Source organism: Calypte anna, unplaced genomic scaffold (assembly GCF_003957555.1).
Source record: "Calypte anna isolate BGI_N300 unplaced genomic scaffold, bCalAnn1_v1.p scaffold_68_arrow_ctg1, whole genome shotgun sequence".
In the NCBI taxonomy this organism is placed as follows: Eukaryota; Metazoa; Chordata; class Aves; order Apodiformes; family Trochilidae; genus Calypte; species Calypte anna.
Window position 1 is genome coordinate 1 of NW_022045524.1, and position 12,573 is coordinate 12,573.

The window sequence follows — 12,573 nt, forward strand, 5'->3', positions numbered from 1 at the left end:
CTTGTTCCTAAAAGATGGCGGAGGGACTGCCCAGCCTGCTGAGGATGCTGGAGGAGGAGGAGGAGGAGGAGGACAGAGATACCCTGAAGAGCAGCTCCTTGGAGAACCAGCTGCAGCCTCTGGTGGTTGGTGAGGGAGACAAACAGGACCTTTCCTCTTCCTCTTCCTCTTCCTCCTCCTTCCTCCTCTCTCCTTTTCCTTTCCTTTCCTTTCCTTTCCTTTCCTTTCCTTTCCTTTCCTTTCCTTTCCTTTCCTTTCCTTTCCTTTCCTTTCCTTTCCTTTCCTTTCCTTCCTTTCCTTTCCTTTCCTTTCCTTTCCTTTCCTTTCCTTTCCTTTCCTTTCCTTTCCTTTCCTTTCCTTTCCTTTCCTTTCCTTTCCTTTCCTTTCCTTTCCTTTCCTTTCCTTTCCTTTCCTTTCCTTTCCTTTCCTTTCCTTTCCTTTCCTTTCCTTTCTCCCTCTCCTTCCTCTTTCTCCTCCTCCTCTCTTTCTCCTCCTCCTCTCCTCTTCCTCTCCTTCTCCTTCCTCCTTCTCCTTCTCCTTCTCCTTCTCCTTCTCCTTCCCTTCTCCTTCTCCTTCTCCTTCTCCTTCTCCTTCTCCTTCTCCTTCTCCTTCTCCTTCTCCTCTCCTTTCTCCTTCTCCTTCTCCTTCTCCTTCTCCTTCTCTTCTCCTTCTCCTTCTTCCTTCTCCTTCTCCTTCCTTTCTCCTTCTCCTTCTCCTATCTCCTTCTCCTTCTCCTTCTCCTTCTCCTTCTCCTTCTCCTTCTCCTTCTCCTTCTCCTTCTCCTTCTCCTTCTCCTTCTCCTTCTCCTTCTCCTCTTCCTTCTCCTCTTCCTTCTCCTCTTCCTTCTCCTCTTCCTTCTCCTCTTCCTTCTCCTTCTTCCTTCTCCTTCTCCTTCTCCTCTTCCTTCTCCTCTTCCTTCTCCTCCCCTTCTCCTTCTCCTTCTCCTTCTCCTTCTCCTTCTCCTTCTCCTTCTCCTTCTCCTTCTCCTTCTCCTTCTCCTTCTCCTTCTCCTTCTCCTTCTCCTTCTCCTTCTCCCTCTCCCTCTCCCTCTCCCTCTCCCTCTCCCTCTCCCTCTCCTCTTCTCTTAGAATCCCAGAATCATTAGGATTGGAAAGGATCCCTCTGGGATCACCCACTCCACCCCTCGATCCCACAGCACTCAGTGCCACATCCAGTCCCTTTTTAGACCTCTCCAGGGATGGAGAATCCACCCCTTCCCTGGGCTGTCCCTTCCCAAGTCTGGTCACCCTCTCCCTGACAGAATCCTTCCCAATATGCACCCCAAGCCTCCCCTGGCACACCCCAGGACCACCATTCCCCTCTTCTCTTGGCTCTCTTCCTCAGATTCCAGCTGGCTGCCCCTCTACAAAGAGGAGGTGCTGAAGGAAGCTGTGGATGACATCGTGGGCTTTGTCACCAACCCCGATATGGTAACTGGAACCATTCCTGCTCTGCTCGTGCTGGGGGGAGCTGGAGCTCTGGGTCCCCTCTCAGCACCCCCATTTCTCTCTCAGCCTCCCCATTTCCCTCTCAGCACCCCCATTTCTCTCTCAGCCCCCCCATTTCTCTCTCTCTCTGTTCCAGGGTATCCGCCAGCACGCAGAGGAGGCCAGCAAGTTCCTGAACTGTGTCTGTGTCCTCTGTGCTTGTGCAAATGCCCTGGGCATGATGGAGGGCATGGAGATTTTCTGTCAGGGCTACAAAGTCTTGGACAACATCGAGGTGAGGGGGGAGCTGGCAGTGCTGGGACAGCTGGGGCCCCTTTCAGCCCCCCCATTTCTCTCTCCCCCCCCATTTCTCTTCCATCACCCCCATTTCTCAGCCTCCCCATTTCCTTCTCAGCCCCCCCATTTCTCTTCTATCACCATTTCTCACCCCCCCCATTTCTCTCTCCTCACCCCCATTTCCCTCTCATCACCCCCATTTCCCTCTCAGCCCCCCCATTTCTCTTCTATCACCATTTCTCACCCCCCCATTTCCCTCTCACCCCCCCATTTCTCTCTCCTCACCCCCATTTCTCTCTCATCACCCCCATTTCCCTCTCATCACCCCCATTTCTCTCTCAGCCCCCCCATTTCCCTCTCATCACCCCCATTTCCCTCTCCTCACCCCCATTTCCCTCTCATCACCCCCATTTCCCTCTCCTCACCCCCATTTCCCTCTCAGCCCCCCCATTTCCCAGCACCAGGCAGGGGGGGTTTGGTGGCTCTGGCTCTGATCTCTCCCTGCTCTGCAGGTGGTGCTGAAGGAGGATTCCTCATTCCAGCTGACCACAGAAGTCAAACACCTTTCCATGCAGGCCATTACCCAGCTCAGGTACCTGCCCAGCCCTCCTGGGCTCCTCTCACCAGGGGGGGACCCTGCACACCCTGTTAACACCTTCCTGCCCCAGCTGCCCCATCTCCTCAGAGGAGGGAGCAAAACTCTGGTCTAATTGTTAGTGTTATTGGGGTGGGTTCATGGTTGGGAAATATTCTGCTGTGGGAGATAAAAATTAAGTTTTAACAGAGAGCATTTCCCTGCCAGAGGAGAGTTACTGCAGGCCAGGCTGGGGCTCAGTCCATCCTTATCAGGTTCTCTTGTTTTACACAACTGGAAGGATTTAAAGGTGGAACCTTCCAGCTTTGTCTTTGATGTAATGGATCAGAACAGATCCAACTGGACCCTCTCTCTTTGCCCTCTCCACCTGAAAGTTGATCTCCAGTTGGAACAGGTCCAACTGAACTCTCTTTGCCCTCTCCTCCATCTTGACACAACTGATCAGAACAGATCCACTGGATCCACTGGACCTTTTCTCTTTGCCCTCTCCATCTAGAAGTTGATCTCCATCTGGCTATAATGGATCAGAACAGGTCCAACTGGACCCTCTCTCTTTGCCCTCTCCAACTAAAAGTCCATCTCTACATTGATATAATGGATCAGAACAGGTCCAACTGGGCCCTCTCTCTTTGCAGCACGGTGGGAACCCTGCTCGTAAGGGCAAGGAGAAGATCCTGCTGGAGCTTCTGTCTCCAGTGTTTTTCTGGCTGCCCCCTGCAGAGCCACATCTTTGGCCCCCAAACCCCACTCTCTACTACGAGGTAGGTTCTGGTTTAAGCTCCAGGAGCTCCCAGCCCTCAGATCTGCCCCACTGCCCACCTCTGCTGGGATTTGGGATGCAAAGCAGGGGGCTGGTCTGACTTTCCCCCCTCACCCCTCCTGTGGGCACAGGCAGAAGGTTTTCTGTCCCCTGGCTCTCTCCTGGGATTTGGGAGTTTCTTTGGGGGTGGCAGAGGGCAGCAGAAGGAAGGAGACACCAGGCTCAAGGTCTTTGTCCTCCCTGCAGTCTTGATGAGTCATGGACACCTGCTGCAGCAGGTGGTGGCAAATGTTCTGAATCCAGGGTCAGCGAGGTGCTGGAGATGATTCCAGGTCTGGATGTGCAAAGGGTGGAGGGAAGGGGTTGTCCTGGAGTGAGGGGAGGGATGGAGGGATGGGGATGGATGGATGGATGGAGAGAGGGATGGATGGATGGATGGATGGATGGATGGAGAGATGGAGGGATGGAGGGAGGGATGCATAGATGGATGGATGGATGGATGGATGAGCAGACTGCAGGGGGGTTCCCAACATCCTGGGGTAACCAGGGGCTGCCCCCAGGCTTTCCTGGCACCCAGGGGGTGGCACTGCCTCCTGCCTGGCCACAAGGCTGTGGGGTACCAGGAACCCCCGTCCAGCCTCAAGGGACCCAGCGGGTGCAGCCCAGGAGTGGATGGATGCTGGTTCTGCTGGAGGGGGTGTCTGCTCCCAGGACACACCAGGAGCTTCTCTCTCTCCTCTCTCTTTCCCCCCAGCTGCTGATAAACTTTTCCAACTGTGAGAGGCCCGAGGTTCGGAAGAGGCAGTGGGCAGGATCCGCGGCCTCAGCCGCTTCCTGACCGCTTCTTTCTGGGGGAAAGTAAGGACCTGGAACCCTCCAGCCAGCCCAAAGCCCCCTCCCTGCACACCCCTCCAGCTCTCTGCTCCCCTTTTGCTCTTCTGCTTCCCTCCCCCAGGACGATCAAACCAGGGAGAACCAGGAATTCCAGATCCCAAACTTTGGGGAGCTGCTGGGCCAGCTTGTCCTGCTGCTGTCCTTCAAGGAGGAAAGAGGAGGACACCAGTGCCATGGCCTTAGATGCTCTCTGGTGCTTCTTCATCGAAAAGCACCAGAAAGGTAAGAGAAGCCACCTCACCAACATCCCCCCAGGGCTCTGCTTGTCTTCCTGGGGGTTGCCACAGACCATTCCTGGGCTTTTTGGGGACACCAGCAGTGCCTCTCCCCTGCTCCCCAGCCCCAGGGCTGCTGATGTTTCTCCCTCAAAGAGGAGGGCAGCCCCCACTCCTCCTCTTCCTCACCTCCCTTGAGAGCTTCTCCCCCTGCCCTGGGGGTTTTCCAGCCATGGTTTAATTGTGGGGCTGCTCCAGGGCTGGAGGTTTTGGGGCTTTCCCAGCCCAGGAGCTCCCATGCAGGCAGCTCCACTGCTCCCCAGTCCCTCCTCTTCCTCCTCCTCTCCTGCCCCTGGCTCATCATCTCCCTCCTCAGCCATTCCAAGCCTTCCTCAGGATGTGCTCAGCTTGCCTGCAGAGCTCCTGGATCTCACCCCCTCCTGTGTCTCTGCCCTGCTCAGGCACAACCCTGCCCGAGGACCAGGAAGAACTCCGACAGGACTGGGAAGTCCGAAACTGCTGCCCCTCCTGCTCTGAGGTTGCCAGAACTGTTACTGAGGTAGTCACCTTCCCCCTCCCTGCCACCCTTCCCCAGGGCAAGCAGCAGAGGGGGGGACATTTGTCAGCAATGCACCAGGAACAGGGGAGCTGGGGTGGCCTCGCTGTCCCCAGGCAGAGATGATGCCAGGGCTGCCCTTCAGCATCCCAGCTCCAGCTCCAGCCCTCCTGGCCACCAGCAAGCCCTGGGTGGCTGTAGGGCCAGCAGCACCCTCTGCTCATCACCCCAAACCTCCTTGCTCACCCTGGGGGCTCCTCCTTCCCTCATCCTCCCACGGGGCAGGGGCTGCAGCTTTCCCTGGGCTCTGCTGCCACCACCCCTGCTGGCACCTCCACCTGGGACACCTCCTGTGACATGTCCCTGCTCTCTTTTTCCTCCCAAAGATGTTCTCAAAGTACCTCCAGCCCTCAGAAAGAGCAAGATTCCATCCCCAGAATCATGCTGGGCAGACCCCACCATCAGGGCACTTCATGCTTCATGTCCCTGCTCTCTTTTTCCTCCCCAAGATGTTCTCAGGGTTCCTGAAGCCCTCAGAAAGGACAGGTTCATCCTGAGGGTCATGGAGGGATGCAATCCTTCACCATCTATGACAAGGAGCTGGTGGGCAGCGTCCTGCTTGGGATCACAGGAGAGTCAGTGCGCTGGATCGTGGATGTGAGGGGCCTCTGCCTGGGCTGCCCTTCAGCCCTCTCAGCCCTTGCTCCTTCTTCCATCCCTCCATCCATGTATCCATGTAACCATCCTTCCTCCATCCCTTCCCATCCATCCCTTCCTCCATCCATCCATCCATCCATCCATCCATCCATCCATCCATCCCCCATCCCTTCCTCCCTCCCTCCATCCCTCCATCCATCCCCCCATCCCTCCCTCCCTTTTTCCCTCATCCCAATCCCATCCCATCCCAATCCCATCCCAATCCCATCCCTCCCTCCCTCCTCATCCCTGCCTCCCTGCTGAATCCCTCTCCCTCTCCAGATGCCCAGGGTCCTGACCTCCCTCTACCAGACCCTCTGTTCCATCCGTTGGGACTCAGCCTGGCAGGGAGTGCGCTCTCTGCTCCTCAAGCTGCTGGAGCAGAACCCTGAGGATGCAGTTCAAGCTGCTGCTGGACACTGCTCCTCCAGGAGACCCGGTACCGGCCCCAAAGATACCCAAAGTTCCCCCAATTCCCTTGATCTGAGGCAGCCCTGCTGACAGGGGGCTTTTCCTTGCAGCTCTGGCTAGATATGTGGGAGATGCTGCTCACCAAGCCCGGGGCTGTGGATCTGGTTTTGGTGGAGCTGCACAAGCAGCTCCAGCTCAGGCACCAGAATTTTGCTTTTCTCCACCCTCTCCGAGGACATTTCTTGCCTGTCTGTGAGTTCCCATTTCTGGGACCCCCCCTGTGCCCCCTCCTCAGCTCCCTGGGGAAGCAGAAGCTGCAGGGTGCAGGGAGCTCCCTCCCCCAGCTCTGCCCATCCCTGACTCCTGGGTTTCTTTCAGCTCCTGTCCACCATGTACCTGTCCCAGGAATTCTTTGCCCAGGCCTACACCTTCTGGAGGTTCCTGAAGGACCAGACCCAGGACGTGCTCTCTGTGGCACTCGTTGGCATGGCCACCCTGTCTGAGACTCCTGAGATGGTGAGCAGGGAATTCCAGAGGGCAGGAAGGGGAGGGAATGGCTGCAATCCAGTGGCAGCACCATCCCTCCCTCCCTCCATCCATGTATCCACCCATCCATTCATCCATCCATCCCTCCCTCCATCCCTCTAACCCTATCCATCCCTCCATCCCTCCATCCATCCCTCCCTCCATCCCTCTATCCATCCCTCCCTCCATCCCTCCATCCCTCTCTCCATCCCTCTCTCCATCCCTCCATGCCAGGGTGGGTCCCAGGGGCTTCCTGGGGACGTTTCCAGGAGTCCCTTGGGATCTCCTCCTCCTTTTTCCCTTCCCCAGGCCTGGAAGCTGAAGGTGCTGCTGCCAGACCTGCTGGAGGTGCTGGAGCAGGGGGCTGAGGATGTTCAGCTGAAGGCCCTCAAGATTTTCAGGAATGTGCTGAGGGAACTGAGCAGGAAGGAGGTGACTGCCATGGCTCCAGAGCTGCTGGACAAGCTCCTGCCTCTGTTTGGAAACGTAAGGATGGGCTGGGAGCAGCAGGCCTTGGGAAGCTGATCCCTAGGGAAGCACTGGGAGAAGGGGCTGCTCCTCTCCTGTCTCCTCTGGGAGATGTGGGAGGGAGGGAAGGAGGGAGGGAAGGAGGGAAGGAGGGAGGGATGGATGGATGGATGGATGGATGGATGGAGGGATGGAGGGATGGAGGGATGGATGGATGGATAAATGGCTGGAGGGATGGATAAATGGATGGCTGGCTGGTTAAATGTCTGGGTTCTGAGTCCTGCAGCCCAGCTCAGCCTCTCCCTGAGCTCTTTGCACCCTGGGGCTGTTCCAGCTGGGAATGGGCTCCTCCCCAGGGGCAGAGCTGCTCTGTCTCATGTCCTGCTCTCTTCTCCCCAGGAGATGCTGAGTGACCTGAGGGAATTCTCCCTCCAGCTCTTCACAGAGCTGCTGCAGAAAGTGTGTGGAGGAGGGAGCTGAAGTGGAGGAGGGAGCTGAAGTGGAGGAGGGAGCTGAAGCAGCGAGTGAGACGGGGGCTCTTCCACCTCTGGCTCCACATGAGGGATGAGAGCCCCAACGTGGCCCAGGTACAGCTTCCAGCCAGAGCTTTGGGGTGGGAATGGGAAGAAAAGCAGAGGAAAAGGAGGGGGGTGGCATCTCCCAAGCTCTGGTGTCCTGCAGGCCTCCAGCCAAGCCCTGCTGGCTGCTGCAGAGCTGCTCCAGTGGCAGCAGCTCCAGGACCTGGTGCTGACAGAGCAGACCTGGAGGATTGGGGAGTGCTTGGTGAGGACAAAGCCTGAGGCTGGAGGAGGGAAAAGTCATGGGATGGGATGGGATGGGATGGGATGGGGGATCTGCAGCTCTGCTGCACCCAGAGCTCCCCAGCCTGGAGCTGAAGCCTTGGTCCCTGTCCTGAAGGAAAGAGCTCCAGGGGTTCCTTTCCAGGAGGGATGGAGAGAGGGAGGGAGGGAGAGAGGGATGGATGGAGGGATGGAGGGAGGGATGGATGGAAGGAGGGATGGAGCCCCCTCTCCCCTCCCTGCACCCCACGGGGGTCTCAGCACCCCCAGGGCTCCCTCTCCACCTCAGTCCCCCTGTCTCCTGGCTGGGAGAGGGGACTGGGCTGGGAGGAGGGACTGGGAGGTGCCCAAAGCCTCTCCTGCTCTCTCCAGCTGCAGCAGGGCAGGAGCATAGCTGAGGAATACCTGGAGCAGAGCCTGGGATACCTGGAGGATGCTCAGGACACCCTGAGGTTGGAAGCCATCAGGTTCCTGGGTGAGCCACAGCCACAGCACGTTTTCCACATCTCCCAGGGCACTCCCTAAGGGGTTAAACACAACTCTTCCTTTTCCTTTCCTCTTTCCTTTCCTCTTTCCTTTCCTTTCTTTTCCCTTTTCCCTTTTCCTCTTCCTCTCCCTCTCCTTCTCCTTCTCCTTCTCCTTCTCCTTCTCCTTCTCCTTCTCCTTCTCCTTCTCCTTCTCCTTCTTTTCCTTTTCCTTCCTTCTCTTCTCTTCCTCTCTCTTTCTCTCTCCTCTCTTTCTTTATTTCCTTACCTATTTATTTCTTCATTCCCCAGGGCTTGCAGAGGGGGGGCAGCAGCACACTGAAGATTCCCTCTTTTTAGTTTTTATTTCTTTATTCTTTTTATTCATTTTTTCCCAGGCCTTGCTGCTCGGGGCCAAAGCCATCAGAAGCTCTCAGAGCTGATTAGTGGTGAGCAGGGGACAGAGGGACCTGGGGGGGGGGGACAGAGGGACCTGGGACAGGGGACAGAACCTGGGGGGGGACAGAGGGACCTGGGGGGGGGGGGACAGAGCTTGGGCCAGGGGACAGAACCTGGGGAGGGGACAGAGGAGGTTGGCAGATTGCTGGGGGGGACATTTGGGGTCTCTTCTCTGAAGTAATTTGATTTTTGGGTCCCAGCACTTTACCCCCTGGAGCACGATTGCATCCCTCCATCCGCTGCCTGGCGACTCAGACCATGTTCACCCTGGGCTCCCATCAGGGGGAAAGGAAAAATGGAAAAAAACCCAAAAAGGTTCTGGTGCTGCTGAGCCCGGAGCAGCTCCAGCTTTTCCCCAGGAAAATTCCTCCTCTTCCCTGGGAACAATCCTCTGCTGACACTCCAGGATTCCATCTCCTGGAAAAGGGAAGAGGGGGAGAATACCTGGCGACCTCCATTGCCCTGTGAATTTGTACATATGTCCATAATTAGGAGTTTTTCTTCCTGTCTTGCTCTGTCCTGTTCTTGTTTCAATAAAGTTGTGAAGTTCAGTTCCCAGCCCATGGATCTCTCTCCCTCCTTCCTTTTTTTCATCAGGGATGAATCGGGGATCCCCACTACCATGGATTGCTGAATTCAGCAAGCCAAAGGTGAAAAGATTCCAGGGAGGAAAAGGGAAAAGGGTCCAAACCTCATCCCAGGGTTTCCCAGGGAGGGTCAAGAGGTGCTCAGCCCCTGGAATGGTCTGAGGGATGGAGGGAGGGATGGAGAGATGGAGGGATGGATGGATAGAGGGATGGAGGGATGGATGGAGGGAGGGATGGATGGAGGGATGGATGGAGGGAGGGATGGAGGGATGGAAAATGGATGGAGGGATGGAGAGATGGAGGGATGGATGGATGGATGGGATGGATGGATGGATGGATGGATGGATGGATGGATGGATGGAGGGATGGAGGGATGGATGGATGGATGGATGGATGGATGGATGGATTGATGGATGGATGGATGGATGGATGGATTGATGGATAAATGGATGGAGGGATGGAGGGATGGATGGATGGATGGATGGATGGATGGATGGATGGATGGATGGATTGATGGATAAATGGATGGATGGATGGATGGATGGATGGAGGGAGGGATGGAGGGAGGGATGAGCAGACTGCAGGGGGGTTCCCAACATCCTGGGGTAACCTTCCAGGATGCCGGGTGAAGGAAGGGAAGCAGGAAAAAGGCAGGAAGGAAGGAGAGGGCAGGAGATCTGGCTTGGCCCTCGTGATGCCTCAAATTTCTCCTGAGGATCATAGAATCATAGAATCACAGAATCACAGAATAGGCTGGGTTGGAAGGGACCTCAGAGATCATCGAGTCCAACCCTTGATCAGCTACCGCCACAGTCACCAGACCATGGCACTGAGTGCCACATCCAGTCGCTTTTGAAATGTCTCCAGGGACGAAGAGTCCACCACCTCCCCAGGCAGCCCGTTCCAATGACTGATCACCCTTTCCGTGAAAAAATTCTTTCTAATCTCCAATCTGAACTTCCCCCGGCACAATTTAAGACCCTTTGTGCCCTCTTGTCTTACTGAGAGTTGCCTGGGAAAAGAGACCAACCCCTGCCTGGCTCCAACCTCCTTTCAGGGAGTTGCAGAGAGCAATGAGGTCTCCCCTGAGCCTCCTCTTCCTCAGGCTGAACAGCCCCAGCTCCCTCAGCCTCTCCTCACAGGATCTGTGTTCGAGTCCCTTCACCAGCCTGGTTGCCCTCCTTTGGACCTGTTCAAGGACCTCAATATCTTTCTTGAACTGAGGGGCCCAAAACTGAACACAGTACTCAAGGTGTGGCCTTACCAGGGCTGAGTATAGGGGCAGAATCACCTCCTTGGACCTGCTGGTGACGCTGTTTCTGATACATGCCAGGATGCCATTGGCCTTCTTGGCCACCTGGGCACACTGCTGGCTCATGTTCAGCTTCCTGTCAATGCAGACTCCCAGGTCCCTTTCTGCCTGGCTGCTCTCCAACCACTCTGTCCCCAGCCTGTACCGCTGCATGGGGTTGTTGTGGCCAAAGTGCAGGACCCGGCACTTGGCCTTGTTGAAGCTCATCCCATTGGAGTCAGCCCATCTCTCCAGTCTGTCCAGGTCCCTCTGCAGAGCCCTCCTGCCTTCCAGCTGATCAACACTTCTCCCCAGCTTGGTGTCATCGGCAAACTTGCTGATGATGGACTCAATCCCCTCATCCAAGTCATCAATGAAGATATTGAACAGGACTGGGCCCAGCACTGATCCCTGGGGGACACCACTAGTGACCGGCCAGTGAACTGGAAGCAGCCCCGTTCAGCACCACTCTCTGGGCCCCTTCCAGCAGTTCCTAACCCAGCACAGGGTGCTCCTGTCCAAGCTGGGGGCTGACAGTTTTTTCAGGAGGATGCTGTGGGAGACGGTGTCAAAGGCTTTGCTGAAGTCCAGATAGACCACATCCACCGCCTTCCCCTCATCCACCAGGCGGGTCACCTGATCATAAAAGGAGATCAGGTTGGTCAGACAGGACCTGCCCTTCCTAAACCCGTGCTGGCTGGGTCTGATCCCCTGTCCATCCTGCAGGTGCTGTGTGATTGCCCCCAGGATGAGCTGCTCCATAACCCTGCCAGGCACTGAGGTCAGGCTGACAGGTCTGTAGTTCCCGGGTCTTCCTTCCGGCCCTTTTTGTGGATTGGCGTGACATTCGCCAACTTCCAGTCATCTGGGATGTCCCCAGGAGCCAGGACTTCTGGTAGATGATAGAGAGAGGCTTGGCGAGCTCTTCTGCCAACTCTCTCATCACCTTGGATGGAGTTCATCTGGTCCCATAGACTTGTGGGGATCCAAGCAGCCCAGTAGATCACTGACAGTTCCTTCTGGATTGCAGGGAGAGTGTTTAGATTCTTGTCTCCTATAGGCTCCAGAAGCCAGCTGTCATCAGGATAGCCCGTTTTACTGTTAAAAACTGAGGCAAAGAAAGTGTTAAGTACCTCAGCCTTTTCTTCATCTTTGACAATTACATTCCGTCCATGTCCATTAAGAATGAATGTTTTCCTTGCCCCTCCTTTTGCCACTGATGTATCTGTAGAAGGACTTCTTGTTATCCTTCACAGAGGTGGCGAGATTTAGTTCAAGTTGTGCCTTTGTGTCTCTAATTTTTTCCTACATAACTTAACTGTATTCCTGAATTCCTCTTGAGTAGATAACCCTTTTTTCCATAACCGGTAGGCCCTCTTCTTAATCCTAATTTCCTTCAAAGTCTCTCTGTTGAGCCAGAGTGGTCGTCTTCCCCGCCGGCTCGCCTTTCGGCACACCGGGATAGCCTGCTCCTGAGCTTTCAAAACTTGCTCTTTGAAGAATGTCCATCCCTCCTTGACCCCTTTGTTTTCAAGGGCTGTTTCCCAGGATATTCTCCGGACTAGTCTTCTGAAAAGGCCAAAATCTGCCCTCCGGAAGTCTAATGTAGAGGTTTTATTGACAACCCTCCTAGTGTCCCTGATTATTGAGAACTCTATTATTTCGTGATCACTAAGTCCCAGACGCCCTCCGACCACCACATCCCTCACCAGCCCCTCTCTGTTTGTAAAGAGTAGATCAAGTGGGGCTCCATCCCTGGTAGGCGCATTTACCAGCTGCATCAGGATGAGGTGGATGGGATGGAATCCTCTGTTTGGTCAGTTCTGGCATCTCTCTTGTCCCTTCCTGCCCAAAGGAGGCTCCAGGTGGGATCTCTTTCTTCCTCATGGAGGGTAAAATGTTCCTCAGAGCTGAGCAGTGTCCTTGGCTCTGCACACCAGGCTCCAGCAGTACCTCTAAACATCGAGTGGGATCAGTCCCAGAGCACACACTGCCTGAGAAACTGGCTGTTAAATTCACCAAGTGCAGCTGCTGACAAGAGACTGAGCTGAAGCAAAAGGACAAGACAGAAAATCCCCTTTATCCTGGCCCAAACCAGGACAGCACCTCAATCTCCTTCCTGAGCTGA